The sequence below is a fragment of the Silene latifolia genome, chromosome 9 (genome assembly GCF_048544455.1).
Source record: "Silene latifolia isolate original U9 population chromosome 9, ASM4854445v1, whole genome shotgun sequence".
Taxonomy (NCBI): Eukaryota; Viridiplantae; Streptophyta; class Magnoliopsida; order Caryophyllales; family Caryophyllaceae; genus Silene; species Silene latifolia.
In genome coordinates, this window is record NC_133534.1 from 44,291,475 (window position 1) to 44,313,199 (window position 21,725).

The 21,725-nt window shown below is 37.3% G+C and overlaps 1 pseudogene; it reads right to left on the bottom strand.

Annotated features, from left to right (window-relative positions):
* Nucleotides 1-21,725, bottom strand: part of LOC141600952 (uncharacterized) — a 53,537-nt pseudogene that overhangs the window by 15,694 nt on the left and 16,118 nt on the right.

Consider the following 21,725-nt stretch of genomic DNA (forward strand, 5'->3'; position numbering starts at 1 on the left):
TTGGGCCAAGTAGTTGTCAGCCCTCCCATTGTGCACTCCAAGATAAACATTTTGCATGAGCTGCATCAAATCGGTCATGGATGGAGCTCTCGGGTCTTGAGGAGTGAATGGTACATGTTGTGTTAGGTAGGGTGGAATGGGTACATAAGATGGTGGTGCGGCACCTCATTCCGGCAACTCGCGAGGTCGATGAGGTGTTTCTTCTCTTGGTGGTGGGTTGTCATGGATCTCAATGGGGAGGAGGTAGCTTGGCCTTGGAGAATACCGGCTCAAGCAGGGCTCGGTGGGTGGTATGTTCCATCCCCTTAGAATAAGTGATCACTACAACGAAAACGCGGGAAACCGACGGAAAAATTAAGGCCATACTGACGGCTTTTCCGTCGGTATTTTAATTTCCTGACGGAAATTCCGCCAGGAACCAGGGTCAGCTTATTTCGTCAGTAAAAAACCTGTCCTGACGGAATTTCCGTCGGTCTTTCAAAATACTGACGGATCATTGACGGGAAATCCGTCTTTATTTCTAGCTCGAAAGTGACGGAAAATCCGTCAGTAATGCAAAAACTGACGGAAATTCCGTCGGTATGACTTGACACGTGGCATTCCATGTGTTTTTCTGAAATCAAATTAAAAGAATAGAACTGACAGAAAATCCGTCAGTTTTTGCATTACTGACGGAAATTCCGTCGGTATAACTTGACACGTGGCATTTCATGTGTTTTTCTGAAATCAAATTAAAAGAATAGAACTGACGGAAAATCCGTCAGTTTTTGCATTACTGACGGAAATTCCGTCGGTTTTTTCTGACACGTGGCCTTTTCCTGTGATTTCTGGAAAAATGGGGAATTTCGTCAGTGACGGAAAATCCGTCAGTTTTTTCAAAATAGTGACGGAAATTCCGTCGGTTTTAATAAAACCAGACCTGGAAACAGCAGCCTGCTGTCCAGCCACGATGCATTTTTTGCATCGTTTCAAATACAGCCACGATGCATTTTTTGCATCGTTTCAAATATAACCAAAACCTGCAAAACACATACAATCGTCGACCGCCAAGCGGGAATCCATTTTCACGTCGACCGCTAATGCGGGAATCAATAGACAACAGAAGAGAATTGAACGCAAAATGTTTTACATAAAAAGATAGTCAAATTCGAACATTGTCTTACAAATTAAACACGAAAGAGAATTGTCTTACCATGTTTTTCATACTCCTTACTAAACGACAATACAAACCAAATTAAAGGTTCTAACCTAAAGGCTCTAACTTATTATAGGCTCAATAAAACTACCACTACCTCCAAACCCGTCATCACTACCCCCAAAGTCATCCCGTCTATGTGGAGGAAATTGTGAACACGTGTTTGGGGGTTGAGATGCTTGCATATCAGCCCAAGCCTTTTTCATTGCCGCCATTTGTTCAGCCTGTTCACGAACCTGTCTTTCAAGAGCAATTCGAGCGGCTCGCTCATCATTCATTTGGGTGGAAAGCTGTGAAATCATGCTAGGAGCATAAGAAAAAGACCATCGGCCAGCCTTGTTAGGAGGAAGATCATACCATATTTGGGCCCCTGTATCTCCAGTCCCAAACATCCGGTTCTTCTCGTCAAAGCCTTCAAACATCCGGTTCTTCTCGTCAAAGCCTTCTACAGCCTTGTAGTAGGCCCGAATCTCGTCGGGAGACTGTCCACGTGGCAATGGCTAACTCATCTCCGCTTGGAAATCACGCTGAAAAAAGAGAAAATCGTCGAAATGATATATATATATATATATATATATATATATATATATATATATATATATATATATATATATATATATATATATATATATATATATATATACCTATCTTTATAAGAAAGATATTATCGTTCTTTGTAATAAAAATAAATATTAAATTAAATACAAGAATTTACCTCAATATCAGCCGCTCGAGGGTTAACCCACTCGTCCTTCTTATTTTTCTTCGTCTTCAAGAACATCTTGTGGGGAGTGGCCTCTTGACCCTGAAATTAATATGGAAACAAGTAAAATCAAGTATATATTTGTCAATCATATATATTAACCACTTTTTAAAATCAATATAAACAATACTTACCAATTCCTTGAAAGCATCGGAACAACTCTTCCGACCAAGAGTGTGGGTGCCCAATGCTTTCACATCTTTCCCACCCGACTTCCTATTTGCCGTGTTGATTTTCGAATGTTTGGCAAAAGTAGGATCATTTGGCCTATTCCTAAGGTTCTCCAACCAAGTAACAGGCACCCACTTTGGCGGTTTCTTGTTATATTTTAGTCCATTAATAAGAGTGGTAATTCGCCTCGTTGCCCTCGACTGCCACTCAGGCACAGGATCATACTCAGGATCGATGGATCTTACATGACTCTGTTTCAAAAACAAGTGTGAAATTAGTTATATAAAACTTAAGAAAATTCTTATATACTTAAGAAAATTATTATTGAAAAACATAATTACTGCAAAGTAATTCCACATCTTCTGACGCTGTGCGTTACTCGCTTTACCACACCTAGTGAAGTACTCATCTCCTGTGTTACGGGTGAACGACCAAGTAACATATTTCTTGATTGGTTCGTCATCCCACCTAAAAAACACATAAATATTTGAAATTAAAACTTTAAATGTTAAGTTTTAAAAATAAAAAAATTAACATAAACTTACCAATAATGATCATGCCGAGCACGGGCCGACGAGAGAGTCACCTGCATCTCCTCCTGTCTCTGTGATGGAGGCTCAGGATCCACCTCATCCTCAACCTCCTCGTCCTCCCGATTATGTTGAGATGCATTACTATTGCTCCCAAAATAACGGTGAAAAATGTTCGGCATAATCACTGCATGAAAACAATTCAAATTGTTAGTTCAAAGAAAAAATCGTTAGTTCAAAACAACCATTTCTGCAGGGTATATATAAACAATTGAAACAAACACTAAGTATGGAAAACTGTGAACTAATTACCACTTGCCTCTTCTTTAATGCATTTTATTGGCTGAATTGAGAGGTTTGTTATAACCAAACCTTGGAAATTGAAACACACTATTGATGTTAAGCTAAAACGACATGTATAAAACAAAAAACCAAATAGGCTAGAACGACAAGTAATAAAAAACGGAGGGCAAATTTTATTGAATGTTTAATAATTGTACAATTACAACTAGTCCTCTTCACTATCACTACAAATCAAAACAGGTTCATCTTCTGAAAAAAGCACTCCTACTTCTTCCTCTGATTCCTCATTTTCGTATCTAATAAGTTCTTCAACTTCATCTTCATCCCCTTCTTCTCCGACGTCTCTGTCATATTCCCTTTGACCTCTTTCCACTGTCACTTCGTATACATCTTCATCCTCTATATCTTCCAACAAAATCGGTGAAATTGAGTGATCATTCACAACCACATCTTCTTGAAAGACACTTTCTTCAATAGGAGCATCAACTTGTGATCTTGCCTTGGTTTTAAAAACCGCGGACCACTGAATACCTTGATTACCTTTCTTAATGGTTGGATAAGGAGCATAACAAACTTGATCGACTTGAAAAGCTGCCACAAATGGGTTATGTCCACGAAGTTTCTTTTTCTCGTTTACATCTACAAGTCCATAAACCTTATGGATACTAAGTCCTTGTGGGGAATTATCAAGCCAATCACATTTAAACAATATAACCCTATAAAACCTTTGCTCGGCATAATAAGAAAGCTTAATTACTTCATTTAGGGTTCCATAGTAGTCCAACCCTTCAGTTGAATTCACAGAAACCCCATTGCTTAACGTAGACTTCGAAACATCAACTCCCTCTTTAAAAGCTCGAAACTTATAGCCGTTGATGGAATACCGTCTCCAAGACTTCACCATGTTACTAGGACCCAATGCTAAAGCTATTATTAGACGATCCTTCAATCTATGAACCTATGAATAAAAAAATGTTAATTAAGTTGTTATATGTTTTTCAATATCTAATAAGAAATCTAAATGTATAGTTCAATTTCAAAGAAAATGTATCATCACTTACTTGATTTCGGAACCATTTCGGAAAACTTTTGTCATGTGATGCCCAAACATCATCAGAGGATGTGACATCAGGAAAATTGATTTTGATATGTGCCTCAAATTCCCTATAAGTAGGGAAAGCATGTTTTAGTTATGTATTAATTACCTATAAATTCGATCTAATTTGATAATTAAAACACAACTGAGTAATGATGAAGTATTAACTTACTTTTCATAAGTCTCTAAAAAATCTCCACAGTTCCTTAGCACATAAAAATGAGCTTCTTCATACTCTTTCTCAGTTAAGTACCTCTGTATACATTTTCAGGTTGTAGTTCCCATGTCATCATTGAATAACTCGGGTAACTTAGATTTCAACTGGTCATCGGAATTTACACCAACATCTAAGTCTTTTGCTTTTGTGTCAATGTGATCTTTGAAATAAAAGAAAGAAATTTGAAATTTCCTCTAACAAAAAAGCGTTGCATATTGAACCCTCCACCTGAGCTTTGTTGCCAATCTTTTTTTTTATATGATTAAGAAATCTCTCAAATGGATACATCCATCGATATTGAACAGGTCCTCCAACTTTCACTTCATAAGGTAGGTGAAGAGGCAAATGCTCCATGGAATTGAAAAAAGACGGGGGAAATATCTTCTCTAACTTGCATATTATCTCCGCAGTGTTTGACTCCAGACGTTCCATAGAATCAAATCTAATCGTAGAAGTACACAGGTCTCTAAAAAATTGGCTTATCTCAGTTATTGCATTCCAAGGACCTGTCGGGAGCAACTCTTTCAAGGCAACGGGGAGTAGTCGTTCCATAAAGACATGACAATCATGACTTTTCATGGAATGTAACACCATCTTTTTATGGTCAACACATCGACTCAAATTTGAAGCATAACCATCCGGGAATTTTAAATTAGCAACCCAGTCACATAGAGCCTTTTTCTCCGCGGTTGATAAAACAAACCTAGATGATGTGGTCCGTTTATAGCAAAGTTCATTAAAGTCTTCTTTACCCTTAGGGTCAAATTTAGTTTTACCTGGTACATCCATGATGGTGTTGATAAGTTGTTCAAAAAACTTTTTCTCAATGTGCATAACATCCAAGTTGTGTCGAATCAGCAACGTTTTCCAGTAGGGAAGTTCTCAGAATATGCTTTGTTTCCACCAACCTTCATTCTGATCTTTCAATCTTTTCAATTCTTGATCAGAAGCATCAACTATTTTAGGCAAGTCTTTTACGGATTCCCACACTTCATCACCCGTTAGTTTCGATGGAGCTATGTGATTCTCAGTTTTTCTGTTTTTAAGAAAATGGTTACAATTGTCGCGGAAAGGATGATCAGGTCTTAAGAACTCACGGTGACAATGAAACCAACAAACCTTTTTGCTATTTTTAAGCCAAAAAGATCTATGATCATTTTCTGGACAATAAGGACAGGCACGATATCCATTTGTGGAGCAACCAGAAAGCATGCCATATGCCGGGAAATCATTGATCGTCCACATTAATGCAGCCTTTAATTGAAAATTTTGTTTCTTAGAGACATCGTAGGTGTCCACGCCGGTTTTCCAAAGTTGTTTCAACTCTTTGATCAATGGTTGGAGGAAAACATCTAAATTTGACTTAGGGTTCTTAGGATCGGGAACTAGTACAGATAAGAACATAAATTCTCTCTTCATGCATAACCAAGGAGGTAAGTTGTACAGAGTCACAATCTCGGGCCAACAAGAGTATTTCGTCCCAAACTGCCCAAAAGGTTGAAATCCATCTGTACACAAACCTAGCCTAACATTCCGGGGTTCACTTGAAAAATCTGGATGCTCTCTATCGAAATGCTTCCACGCTTCTCCATCACTTGGATGTGCCATTGTTCCCCTTTCTCTTAATCGAGAGTTTTTGTAGTGCCAACTCATCTCACCTGCTATGTGCTTGGTTTCATATAGTCGTTGTAACCTTGGCGCAAGCGGGAAATAAGTTATTGGTTTACATGGAATTCGCCTCCCACTTGAATTCTTTTTACCTTTATGTCGAGATGCACGACACTTTGTACATTCTTCAAGATTAGAATTTTCCTCCCAGAAAAGCATGCATCCATTGATACATGCATCAATCTTTTCATGGGGAAGTTGGAGTCCCTTCAGCACTTTTTTAATCTCATTAAAATTGCGCGCCATTTGATTTTCCTTTGGAATTATGTCACCAACGAACGACACAAACCATTAGCGCATCTAAGAGATATGTTGTTCTCACATTTGAGTGATAACAACCTAGCAGCTGCTTGCAACAAACTCATATCACTTCCCTCAAACACCGGCTGTTCGGCTTGCTCTAACATTTTAAAGAACGAAGAAACTTGGGGGTTCGGGGTTTCATAACGCACTTCTTCATCGTTAAGGTCATCGGGATTAAGTCGATCCTCCAAAATTTGGTCAACAGTATCACGCAATGCATTTTCCACGAACTCACGGTAAGGATTCTCACTAGCATTTGTACTAGGTAGTTTCTCACCGTGATATGTCCATACATAATAATTATCGGCGAAACCATACGACCAAAGATGAATTTGAACATCTGCTTTCCTTTTAAAACCTAGGTTTTTGCATTTCTTACACGGACACCTCATTTCACCTAAATTCTTGAACTCACTACTTCCTTCTGCGAATTTAATAAACTCTTTCACCCCCTCTGCAAATGCTTTCGTGGGTTTCTTTTTTTCGTCTAATCTTTCATACATCCACTGCCGTTCTAATCTTTTCATGTTATTATGTATCTACACATTTATATATGTCATTAAAAAATAACCTAACAACAATCAAAATCAAGAATAATACACAATAATTTAACATTTTAACCAATATAAATATTGTATTTCTTTCAATTGGGTTCTTATCACTCCAACCTAAACCCATCAATGTACGTTTCAAGTCACTAGCAAACATGTACTTGTGATTTGTTAATGAGGAAAAAAAATTCGGCAGCAATTCCCATCCGTTCTCCAAATACACAATGTAGAATAAATAATTACTCTACATATGCATTTAGAGAACATTAAAGGAATTGTCACCAAACTCCTTTCTCATTAACAAATCAGAAGCACATGTTTACTACCTAAGTGACTTAAAACGTACAAAGACAGTCCCAAAACGGGGACTATTCAAAAATTACTCCTAGTGAGTAATTTTTGAACGGGTACTAGGTCAATATGAATAATAATTTTAACAATATTAAAAACAAAACATACAACAATGACTACTTTTTCAATTAACATAAACTAACATGATTTATTTTTCATTTTACATATCTAGTCTAATTATCATTTTAAAAACTAACATCAATAATTTTTCAATTTACATATCTAGTCTAATTATCACTTTAAAAACATTAACATTTAACAAAATTTAACAATAATCTAATTAACAAAAAAATTAGATGCATACATTAAAACCGTCACAACATACATTTAAACAAAATTGGCTTCTATCCTAAGTCAACATGCATCAACATCAACAATAATTCAACAATAATTAAAACAATAACTAATATTCTAATTCAATTAAGATAATTAAACAAAAAAAAATTAAAAGAGAAAATACCTAATTAGCTCCACAAAGAAAAAAATGAAAAAGAAGGATGGGAAAGAGGAAAGTGGCGGCAGGGGTGGCGGCAAGGGCGGTGTCAAGGGCGGCGGCAGTAGTGGCGGCGGGAGGCTATGGAGAAAAAATTAAAAACAATTAAAGGAAAAGGAAAAAGAGAAAGGAGAAAAGAAGAAAAACAAATAAAATTACCTTATAGTGATGGCGACGGCGTGGTGGTGTTGTTGGTGGTGGTGGCGGCGCCGGAAGTGGAGGAGGGTGGTGGTGGTGTCGGGTTTTAAGGTGGTGGAGGAGGGTTTGGCGATTTTTAATCTGGGGGAAAAATTGGTAAAGTGAAACGGGATGTTCCCGTGGTTGAGATAAAAGGAAGGACTGACGGAATATCCGTCAGTATAAAAAAAAAACTGACGGAATATCCGTCAGTATATCAAAAACACTGACGGAAATTCCGTCACTGACCACCTTTATCAGGCCAATAATGCAGAAATTTTACACGTCACTCTAAATGGACAACTGACGGAAATTCCATCAGTTTTATCAAATTACTGACGGAATATCCGTCAGTATATCAAAAACACTGACGTAAATTTTGTCATTGACCACCTTTATCAGGCCAATAATGCAGAAAATTTACACGTCACACTATATGGACAACTGACGGAAATTCTGTCAGTTTTATCAAATTCCCGACGGAATATCCGTCACAGTCTCAATTATTGTGCCACCCTGTCACAACAGAATTCAAATAATTATTGACCCACTGACGGATATTCCGTCAGTTTTCCCATAATACTGACGGAAATTCCGTCAGTTATGCTAATTGCTTTCCAGCTGTACTCCATTTTTGCGTGTGAAACCCACTGACGGATATTCCGTCGGTTTAAGGAATTACTGACGGGATTTCCGTCACAGATTTTTTGGCGCCTTTGACTTGGTCAACGCGCCAATAGATACTGACGGATTGTCCGTCAGGAAACTTTACTGACGGAATTTCCGTCACAAATCCGTCAGTAACCCGTGTTTTCTGACGAACTCTTTTTTCCGTCGGTTGGGCCGTCACTAACCCGCGTTTTTTTTGTAGTGGATGTGAAACCCTTGGTGAACCACTCTACACTTCCGGCCTCATTGTAGGTACACCATCGGTGGTGGTTGAAGATAGCATCCTCATCTATCAAAGTGCTCCCCTTGAGCTTTGCATAGCTTCCATCAAGGTTGAACCCGGGGCAAAGTTCATTGGCCAAAATTGTAATTAGGCCTCCCATCACAAAGGTTTTGATATGAGTGTTCCTTGTGCAAAGTCATTGAACCGTGTAAGCATCTCAAGGGGTGTGTTGAAATTGTAGGGCCTTGTCCCTTGCACATTCAAGTATGACTCTAGAAAAGTCAAGTCGAGAAGGGTGCACCTATCTTTCTCTTGTCTTCCATTGATAGTTCCGGTGATAAACCATTCAGTAATCCTAATCACCGGATGTTGGATTGCAAATGTATAACATTGCTTGTAGGAATGAAGTTCTCTCCCAGAAATAGCCACCCAAAGGTGGTTAACACTAAAGTCGGAGGGCTTATCGATGTCATCCCTTGGTACCTCAAGACCAAAAATACTTGCAAATTTGTCTAGAGTCAACCTATGGTCTATATTGCAAAGACGTAACATCAAACCAACATCTTTTTGCCGAGTGGTGACTACCCGGAGACTACACAAAAACTCTAGCGTGAGACCCAAGTATTTGTCCTCATTGGCATAGAACATTTTCTCTAGACCCATACCATTGAAAAACACCTCCGTTTGGTTTCTTATGCCAAGTAATTCTAATGCATCAAGATCGATGAATTAAGTGGGTTCATAGTCCTTATCTAGCAATTGCTCAAATCGTTGGCGGTGTTCATCTTTGGCGAAGATTACCTCCGGGAAATACTCAAGTTGTGCAACACCTTTTATCATTACATTCCCTTGGCCCCTTGCCTCTAGTTGGGCGGATGAAGTAGCACCCTTGCGTCGCCTGGGTGCGGAATCGGCGGCTTTCTTGCTTTTGCTCCTTAGATTCATCATCCTTGCTTGATGTGGTTGGGATTTGTTATGGGGTTTTGCTTGATTTTTGTGTTGGGGATTGTTTGTGGATGATGAGATGTGGTTTTGATTTGATCAGATAAGGAAATAAGGATGGTGGGGGCGTTTATATCGAAGATAGGGTTCTGGGACGAGCGGGCTAGGGTTGGTCTCGGGCGGATTTAAACTGTGACCCAGTCATTACCCGTTATAATCCGTGCGTCCTGCCATCGGCTCGAGCGGCCTGAGAATGCAGTACGGGCGTCCTTTTGAGGAGACGCACGGATTTTCTTACAACTAGTTTTCTTGTTTAGCATTCAGGTTGGGATGAGCGTCTTGGCTTCAGGATGAGCGGATCTTCAACGGGACGTGCGTCCTAGGAAAAATCTGCCCAGATTTTCTTCCAGGAAGAAAAATTGCTCAATGCATGGTTGAGGACGAGCGTCCTGGTGTCGGCTCGAGTGGATCAGTACAGGGACGTGCGTCCTGGCTCCAAGTCGCGCGGATTTTGTGACAGCAATCTATTTTGCCTGAAGCACAGCTCAGGACGAGCGGGCTGCTGTCAGGACTCGCGTCCTGAGCTATTCTTTATCAACCCTTCAATCATTTCATGCTAATTCCTTCCCTTGCACCCTTTTGTGCTTCCTTCTTATCAATTTCTGAAAATTTGCTCAAAGAATGAGTAAGTAACCCTCCCTCACAACTCTCATGTAGAAAAATGCAAGTAATCTAAAAGTACGTTAACTATGTTACAATGCAAAGTTGTAGAGAGGAATATTTTACAAATGGTGGTTTGAGATAGGACTCCACCAAACTAGTTTAAAATGTTGAAATCTATTGTCAATAGAGCTCAAGGCCCTTAAAAGTTGGTCAAAAGCTTGTGAATTGTCCTCAAGTAAGCATGAATAAGTTTTGAACCATTGCAAAATAGAGTAGGGCCAAACCATGAGGGACCTCCTTTTGAACTCCTTCTTTTTCTCTTTTGTTTTGTCATGATGGCCTTCCCGGCTCTTAAAACTAGCAAACTTGAGATTCTTGTCATTGGGGATTTTCCGGTTGCTCCTATTTCTTCCCAAGTTGATGACGAAAATACTTGGAGTAGGTGATTTTCTAAGAATAGAAGGTGAACTTCCATGACATTGATGATGGGGTGTTTTAGGAGTTGGGATAGTGGGTGCCAAATTCCACAAGTAGACTCCTTCTTAGCCCTCTCTTTGAGCGTGTCCACTAGGTAATTCTTGTATGATGATTTGACTTTCGTGAGAAGGTCCATAATGTCATCTCCAAGTATCATGGGCTGCATAGTGGGTTTGAAAAGGCTCTCATGAAGGCATTCCTCCTCTTCCTCTAGGCAAACTTCAAACTTCTCAAAGATGGGCTCCTCAAGCAAGTTGATTTCACAACTACATTTATCATTTGAGCTAATATTTCCCTCATCGTCTTCTTCCGTAGATGCGTCATCATTGCTTTCTCCATATGAATCATAAATAGGGGCTTCATTTCTCCTCAATAGTTCTTTCTCCACCGTCTCAATGTTCACATCAAAGGACACACTCTCATACTCACAAAGGCTAAGAGTATTTGGCTTACTCAACCTCATATCTTCCTCATCAAATACCACACTTTCATACTCACAAGAGCTGAAGGAGATTGGCTCTTCCCATTTCTCATCAAAGGTAACTCCTTCAAACTCGCATTCATGATCAATGTCTAAGGATTGCTGAGAAGTAGTAACTTGGGCTTCCTTCATTTGGGCAATTTGAATTGCCAACTCCTCACCATGGGTAACAATGCTTTGAAGAACATTGTTCCTATTTTGGCTCTCCTCTACTTGTTTGAAGAAATATTGTTGATCCCCCATCATTTGGAGAACCATATTTTGAATGTCAAAGTTGGGCTCATCTTTTTGTTGTGGGTGGGTGTGAAAGTGCTCATATTGTGGTATTTGGAATTGGTTGCAAAGTGGGTATTGAGTGGGTGGTTGTTGTGGATATTGGATGTGGTGATTTTGGTGGGGAAAGTTGGGGTAGTAGTTAGGATTTTCATTGTATGAGTAGTAAGGTAGGTTTGTGTTGACTTGTTCCTCAAACTCCCCATACCCATTGTAGTTATACTCAAAAGATCCACCACATACTCCATGTACCAAGTCTTGGGTCATCATCATAGCCAAGATAAAGATACAACTACAAACATGGAAACTACAATAAAACGGTAAAAACGACCTTGAGGAACAAGTTCCTCAAGGTTAAAGCACACTTAAAATAGACAAACAAGTAAGAACTTATGTGGACACGGGGGGCCCACGGGGGCGCTTGGGAAACAAGCGTTTGCATTTGTGGAGTCGCCACCAATTTTTATGGGAAATTGGAACCGTTCGAATACTTCGCGTCATGTCAAGACACAAAGTAATGACATAGACACTAAGAACTCGTTACCCTTAGCATTCTATGTCTAGAATGACTCTCGTGGATGCCAATGAACACGGATGTTCACAGAGATCTGGAGTAAGGGGTGAGGGTACGTATTAGGAAGCTCTTTTATTGAACACCTAATCCCGCCCGCCTCGATAGCGGCCTCTACTAATGATTAGGGAAATCGTTTGTATTTGATATGTCGTCGATTATATTCATGCAATGCAACATCCAACGTTTTGATCCTAACATGTGAGAATTAACTAAGTCGGTTGACATATAATTAGCACTCATTAATGTCGAAGTACGGCTTAGAGTTAATTACATGTGAAAAACAAGTAAATAAATCAATAAAATACAATAAATAAATTACGATAATTAAAATTACAATAAATTACAACGACTTAATGATTTATGTCAAAAATATATTTAAGACGGATAATTTGAAGAAAAGAAAGGAAAATAAAATAAGGTTAGAAAATACGGACAGATTAAGGGTGATATTACGATTAATAGTTGATTAATATGTAATTATAGAATTAGGTCAAAGCAAGAATGGAAGTTCAGAGACAGAAATCAACCCGGAACAAAGAAGAAGCAAAGAATCTTTGCGTCTCTTGGAAGAGGCGATGGTCATTGCGTCTGTTTCGAGGTGAGTTAAATTTTGTGAAGTCGAATCGCTATTCGTTAATGCTCTTTGGTGTATTTAATGGTTGATTATGGATATTTGACTTGGATGAAAGTGATTTAGCATATTATTTACATATGAAATTGTCATGAAAGCGATAAAAATGAATTAGAACGAATTAAGACGGATTAAAACTAATTATAGACGAGTTGGAACTATTAACTAGGTTAAACTATTAAGACGGAAACGAATTGAAAGACGTGATAAACTGATGGAAGCATATACAAAAGTCGAATTCCAGAGACTCGATATGAACAAATCGAATCTCCAAAATCCGGGTTTTATTTAATGACGAAAAACAAAAGCGTAATGTTTATCAAGAATACGTATCAAAATTATTATGTACAAAGAAAAGAGAAGAAAATAAGAAATAAGAACAAAAGGAACAAATTAACAGGGGGCGGAGGAAGAATAAGAAAAGCAGGAACTGCGGCAGCGTCTGGAAGAGGTGCAGCAGATGCTGCGACTCTATGAAGAGGCGCAGCAGTTGCTGCGTTTCTTCTCGACGTCTGCCCATCATTAATCCGTAAAAACAATTTAACAAAAGGGTATTAGAAATCGGTTTTAAGCACAATTTTGACATAAATCTTACATTAATTGGTACAATAATAAAATACAATAATAAAAGATGGGATTCACACCCTCAGACTTACATGTTTGACGAAATGAGATTAACTAAATTAACGTTTTTGTGATTGCTCGACTCGAATGTATGACGAAAGTGCCCTCGTAAGAGGATTTAGATTAAATTGATTGATTAATTAAGGTGTAGTTGGTCAAATTGGTCGGTCATGCAACGTGACTGGTACTCAAAATGATCTGAGCTTACGTGGTCGATTGATCAAGTACGTAGACGTCTAAAGCTTAGAGCACGGTCTTAGAATGCAAAGGGAGAAGAGAAGGGCGGACACTCGCGTGAGAAATATGTGGAACGAAGGTCCGTATTTATACTAGAAAATACGGAGAGTTATGGAATGACTCAAACTTTGGAAACAAATCACGGAAAAATCTGAAAATACGCAGAAAAGGGCTGGGGAAGAGGCGCAGCAGGTGCTGCGTCCTTTCCCCAGAGGTTTCCTTCTGCGGGAGAAAGAATTCCGCGTTCCTTTTATGGAATTGCGGTGGATCTCAACTTCCTTATGTAAAATAAGATTTTCGGGATATATTTTACCAAAAGGATATACAATTATTTTATGGAATAAAAATATCCAGAATATTCTAGGACATTCCGACTCGGCATTTTAAACGGTTTATTTAGAAAATGAAGCGGATTTTTGACCCGGGCTCCAAATGAACTCTAATTAATGTCAAAACGACCGTAATGGCGCGTAGATGACGACCAAGGGGTAGACACAAATATTTGAGCTATCACATGACGATAAACTTACGAACTGTCATAAATCATTCCGCGTACCAAACATGCGGCCCAATCATCACCGGATGGCTTGCGGGAGGTGCAGAAACAAGGTATCTACAGAGCCCCCACTTTGACTGAGGCTTGGAGAAGGCGAAAGTCAAAGTATAGCCATCAGGTCAATCGAAGATTACAACCTGACGACTATGGCGACGCGAGGCGGCTCAAGGGGTCTGAGCCAAGGACCTGTCGTCGGGAACATTTTAGAGTTTGTCGACTATCGGGGAGGGTCGTTTAAAGTCCATAAGACTACGTAAGGAGGCGCGCCAGCCATGAGAAGAAACCATACTTGAGACTTCTTTCTCGAAATGAATAAAATTGAGGACAGCAGGATGTCGGTAAAAACTGCTGGGGGAATCTGCTTGCGTCAGTCTCAAGCGAACTTCATCTCTCGAGAAGTGCAATCGGCTGTCATGAACTCTCGCTGGGAAAAAGGTATTGATAAAGGCAAAATCCGCTCGTTGTTGCAAGCGAAGTCCTGATGAAAGATCCTTGCTAGAAGATAAAATACCGCGATGGCTTACAGTCTGCTTGAAGATAAAATACTGCGACGGTTCACAGTCTACTTAAAGATAAAATACTGCGACGGTTCGCAGTCTACTTGAAAAATACGGGTCCGGACAAAAATAAATGTCCAATAGACCAAATATATGATATAAGGTGTTGGAGAGGAGGCGCACCAAAGATGGGCCCACAAACAACTAACTTGTAACGAACTTTTGAAAATTGAGCTGGAGGGAAGTTGGGGAAGAGGCGCAGCAAGAGCTGCGACTCTTGGAAGAGGCGCAGCAGGTGCTGCGTCCTTTCCCAAGCTCGTCCCTGTCTGAGTAAAACTCGACAAAAAAGCCGTGTTTGTTTCATTATTCACAAAACACAAAAACTATTAAAACTCTCTCAAATTCCAACCAAAACTCATCAAAATTTGATCAAATCGCGCCATTAATTATGACTAATAGAGTTATGTGTCACGTTCTTGCTTTAATTCTTGCATTTGCTTGATTTTGATCGAAAAAATTAGGGTTTTCAACCCAAAAATGTCGAAAATTTGGGGCTTTTCTGAAGGAAAAGTAGATCTATATACTTGACATATTCATATATGTTTTAATTTAATTTGTCATAAAATTAATTAGTGATCTTATGCATGCAAACATCAATAAAAGAAGATAAGAAAACAATTTCTCACCATATGAATTTCGGTCAAATGGGCACCAACAAGATCTCCTTCTTGTTAGTTCTTGAGCTTTCCAATATTGGATGAACATACATGACCTCAAAGTAGAAGCCCTCCAATTAGTAGCACCCAAGACTATCCCTTAACCCACAAACTAATATGTACTAGATATTTATATTGTGGTTTACCTTAAAATTGATTACTAATACTCATATATTACATTGATAATTTTAGTAATCTTTTGAACAAATTTGAATCAAAAATTCATCCTTTTTGATGAAAATTAAAGAGAGAAATAATTCATGAACTTTTGCATGTATTTCTAATGGTAGAGTGTAATGATAATAAAAGAACAAAAGCCCTCTAATTAGAAGAGAGGCCACACGGTTTGGTGAGGCAAAAAGAGACCAATATATGGTCCTTCACTTTTCTTTTTGTTCTTTTCTATACCTTAGGCTTGTAAGGCTAGTTGTAGGTTAGTGATCATTAGCTTATTTTATCTCATAAAATAATTCACCCACTAACTCCCTTTACACTCTCATTTCGGTCCATCTTTATAAAATGGACTACCATTTTATTTTTGTCAATTTGTCATTTGTCACACAATATGTCACATGTAGTATGATACATGTTACTAATTAATTAAATGCATATTTATCACATAAATATCATTTTATAAATTAATTAAATTACATTCAACAAATTGACTAGTGATACTTGATCACATAAATAAAATGGGTCATATAATTATAATTCACAATATCTTGTAATTATAATCAACCATTCATTCTTATCTTTATTGTTTCTCAAACAATAAACAATTTTAGTAATAAAGCATTTTATTTACTAAAATAAATCTTATTTAATCCCATTACAATAAGATATCAATATTCTCTCTCACAAATTGAATTGTTCAATTTTAAGGAATTAATTAATCTGTATCGGTATACAATTAATTAACCTTTTCAATTAAGGGAATCGTCCTTTAGGTGTGACCTCAAGGGATCAACTGATCACCACCGTCGCACGACAGTAATGTCAAACTCTAGCCAGCCAATCATTACCGATATATGTGGACCAGTTAACTATATATATTATGTATCATCCCTTCCGTATTCTTGTAATGAGATTTAATAATGATATTTAAATCATGTGATCGCACTATTGTTGAGGACACATTTCCCAACAATCTCCCACTTGTCCTCGACAAGTGTGCGTCACCAATTCTCTTGTCCTATTATTATCTCCCACTCAATGCAAGGTGTCTTTAGGGTCGTACTTGCAAGTGATCATATCGAGAGTGGTTTCCTCGATCTGGAGAATAACTGATTGACCGGATTTATCTATCATAGATATCTTCCGAGCGTGGCCACGCATTTCTAGTTCATTACTCCTCTAGTGGCCCTGAGATATTGTTTTAACCCTGACAAGGGGGTGGACAATTCCTAACGCACTTATTCCCTTCGACTAGCCACAGCCATCATAACTTAAAATATGCCCATTTGACCCCATTTACGAAGGTCGTAGTAACACAAATCAAAGTTAATCTGAAACTGTGCCATCTTAGGTGAACAGTCTTTAGTCAAAAGAATCGACTCATTAGAATACTATAGTAGCTCTCGCCACGACCAGGCTATATGAATTTGCCAGAACTCTATAAGCGGTCACTGCCCGACAAAGTGTCCTAACAGTCTGCCTATGTGATCGACTAGTCATCTCACATGACTCTATGGCACTTGAACTTGCCATCAATCGCATCACACTCTAGTCACTTCGAGACGTCACCTCATGTAAGTGACTATGGGCGAATACAATGCTAATCCGTGTTCACTTTAACGGGGTTCAATTGTCTCTACAACCCGTTTGGATGTAACAAAGTATAATAAAAGAGTTTTAAAGTAAAACTCGAACGACAAATGCGATTATCACATATCAATAGTCAATGCCTGATTACTATTTCATGTTCTATAATCTAATTTGATCTTGTATGTAGTTGTTCATTTCAATTTAATTGAAATGACATGACTCATCACGTTAAGCCTATGAAAAGGCTTTGGTTAGTAGGTTTTATCAACTTCTTGTACCTTACTCAACCTTACTACATACTCGTTTTCCTTTGTAATGTATACATTTGCATCACAAAACTTTCTGAGTACATGTCGAGATCCAATCAAGACATAGGTCCTCTAGCCTTAGAATAGCTCCCACTGTTTTCACAGGTGTGCAGGACTCATTCTTCTTGCGCATCTCATGATTGCAAGTGTACTCAATTTCCGTTGTAAATATTTCTCATTGTTCTTTATTTCCTAGAACGATTCTAGAAAATCTATTTCTTAAATAACATAACCACAATGGTATCTTAACCATCCTAATGTGTTTTGATTATGGTTTTGTCGAAAACCATGCGCAATCTCAATTGTCAATTGTCACTTGTGTAACACCCTTACACAAAATTGCATCATAAACACTTTGCTTTACTTCCTTAATGCTTCTGTAAGCACTTAAGGGTAATCTTTATGGCTTACTTGGTAAAGATTACTTAAATTCGATTTTAAAACAATTCATCATACTCAAAGCATATGAAGTGTTATACATCATTACTTATTTAATTGATCCGGCAGCGGAAGCAAATGGAATCAATCAAATATGTTCAATTTATTGAACTTAGTCATGTATCTTATGAACATAAGACTTCTTATTTGACGTTAATATCATGTGGATTTATCTTCATAAATCCGGATATTAAAGATGTATTATAATACTCCAAAAGTCTTAAATCATTCGCAATGATCAATATGTCATCCACATATAAGACTAATTAAAATTTCCGTAACTCCTACTAAACTTCATGTATAAACACAACTTCCCGACTTATCGAGAAATGTTTTATCACATGATCAAAAATGTTGATTCCAACTCATTGATGTCCTACATAAGACCCTCTCTTAAGTTTCACATTATCTTAGGATTGCAAGAATCTTCAAAACTCAAGACATGTATTGAATACATTCCTTCTAATTGAAGAAGTGGGTTTTAGATTCACTCGCTATGTATTTCATAATAATGAAACACAATCCCTAAGAAAATCCAAATAGACTTAAGCATTTCAACGAGTGCAAAAATCTTTGCTACCAATCAAACTTTGAAATCTATATGCTTTGAAATCTCTCTTTATTAGTGCAAAACCCTTTGCAACTAATCAAGCCTTTTGTATTGGATTTTCATGGCTCTAAGCCTTGTAGTGAGTTGTGACTTAAACACTCTCATGTAAGTCATATGTTCATTACTTTCTAGAAATAATCAATTTGAATCAAACGATTTCTTTTGTAAGTTATAAGCTCTTTACTTTCTTAAAAGTAGCATGATTTCATCTTTTTCAACAAGTGACGAATTTAACCTCCTAGGTTTTAAAGAAACAACATCTTACACAAAACGTCTCATGTACCAAGAAAGACCAGTTTCTTGCGACATAACATTCTTTGTGGCTTTCTTTGTGGCTCTTGAATAATTTCTCCCACTCTGTCTTCTAGAAATAAACTTGTATTTTAGAAAGACAGCTTCACGAGCCGCAAACCCGTCGTTCCCGTGATAATTGAAAGGGAAAAATGAGCATTTGTTTCTTGTGAAAACTTACAAATATGGTACATTACCATTTCATATCTCATATGATTTAGTGGAAAATAATTTAGACAAAAATGATAAATTCCCCAAAAGGATCAAGTAACTCAAAGTAACTTGATTGAAGTCCAAACCATATCGAATAGCGTTTGATTTCTTATCCAACCACACATTATTCCATAATGCGTGCTAAGAGAGATTAACTTGTGATACTATATCACATTTCCTTTGGCTTATATCAAAGTCTTCACTTTGATAATCCCATCACGACTAAATTGTGCTTCTTTGAACTTTTGAACTTCTTCAAAGATTTCTCTATTTACCTAATTAAGTGAACACATTAGTGTCAACCTAAATCGTTGGTAAAAGAAAATGATCAACCTATTTTGGATTAATGATTTACAACCTCGATCTCCTTTTTCGACCAAAAAGCACGAGATATCTTGCTTTGAATACAAGATACGCATATACCATTAACAATCTAATGGTTTCAAGAGTACTCGATAACTCTTTGCGTTAATCATTTCAGAATTTAAGGTTTAATCTTGGGTTACCAATTTGAGTCTTGCATCATCTTCATGATATATCGTTCTAGTTTGGTTTAGAATATTATCACCTTGATAATGGGCTAGCCATACATCAAATCGTGGTGTATAGGGTCACAAAAGTGAAACCTCTTTTGTATCTTAACAAGTATGTATTCTTATTTAGAGTTTATGTACTTAATAGTCACAATTAAGTACAACTCCAAACCCGAAAACTAGATTGAGTACACAATGACTCTATCTCTCGACATCATTGATGCTAGTCGTCATATTCTAATCATTCTATGTATCAAGTACAATGATGTAAACCACCACCGGTTTCTAATATTGACGAAGTGGTACTAGCAAAATTTATGTCAATCATATAAACATTTAAAGAAGAAGATCCTATTAGATGTCCCACAACTAATTTGTTGATTCTTCAATAATTTGGGGTAGTTTCCTTTCTAGTGTCCAACATTTAAGACAATGGAAACTTTATCGGTCGGAATTGATAGGTTTAGTATCGTCATTCTCAACAACTTTACCTTTAACATTACCTTGTATCAATTCCATTCTAATCTTTACTTCTTGAACCTCGTCCTCATCTTAACGGTTTAAGAGAATGCTCCCACTCATTTCAACGAGTCTTTGCTTTGAGAAGCAAAATTGAATTCATGAAGATTACTCTTCATTTGTTCGTTTTAGTCTTAAAACTTTCATTGAAGTGGTTGCGTTATTTTGGTCAATTTTGATTTCCAACAAATCTAGTTACCAAAATAAGAAACAATTCATTGTAAGTAGATGTGTTAGTCAAGAATCAAAAACCTGTTTGATAATGAATAACTTTTATCTATACTCTTTACAAGAGATCCTTAGCAATGGTCCATTTGAGGTTTTAGAAGCAAATTCATATTTGTCTTTAGTTACGATGTTTTAATGGAGATTTGAATCAAAATCGAAATGATACCGTATATGAATTGTGGTAAAGAAATAGAACAATATGATAACGGAATAATGAAAACAAAACATTCATCGTTATAATAATACTTGTAGATAACAAGTAAAGCATTTACATAGTGACCTCTACCCAACTATGATAAATGATTCCAAGATCCAAATTCATATTAACTTGGGCACGGTAGGGCCGATTCATCCCTTATCAATATAACTCGGTGGATTAACTCTTTAATCGATTCTACTTTTAGAACTCTTGGTCGATAAAATTACATTAACATTTATCTTTAGCCCGGAACACATGCGACTACGGTCACGAATACTTCCGTTGAGCTCAATCCAAATTTCGAATAAATGTGTCTATGATCCAAATCCACATCAACTTGGGCACGGTAGGGCCGATTTATCCCTTATCAACATGAATTCGGTGGATAGACATTTATCACCCACTTCCCCTACGTAACAAGTTTTGTACCCCGGTAGGGCCGAGTGCACTCCCTCGCGAAATAGGTTTTCATGGTTTCTACTATTTGGTAAGGCTATATCTAAATTGGTTATTTTAGCGAGAGGTCATGTCAATTTATTATCTATCACGTTTTAAGTGAACTAAAGCGGTGAACTACGATAATTGTAATTGACACGGTCGATATACTCGATTAAAATGATAATGCATGTTTAGTTATGGCGATTTAGCGATGCATGCAACATATAAATAAAATGTAAAGCATAAATTAAATCCTAGTATGACCTTCCTAAAATAGAAAAATTGTTTAACTATTACATATTCGGAAACCAACTCCATTGGTCCCTTGAACTTCGGTTGTGGCACGCATCTCAAGGTAACACCGTCTTTAATGGATTTCCTTCTTGAGTGACACCGTCTTCAAGGAACTCCGAAATAAATAAATTACATAACAAATTACATAATTTCCTATTATACATTTGTAATTAAAATAAAATAAATCTATTAAATTACAAAACGGTGATACGAGATCACAATAAATTACAACCGAATCGATATTCCCATACATTTCGGGTAATACCAATTAAAACTAAGGCCATACTAAGTAAAAATTACATAATTCAAAAATTACACAAAATAAAATTATGACAAACATAAATAAAATGCAGCATTATAATATGTATGAACATACCCAATTTTATGCTAAATCGCCTTTAAGTAGCCAATATCGTATATTACTTGGTTTTTACGGATTTGCGTGATTCAACGTTTTATAATCACAAAAATTACATAAATTCATATTTATGCACAAGTTAATTACCCTA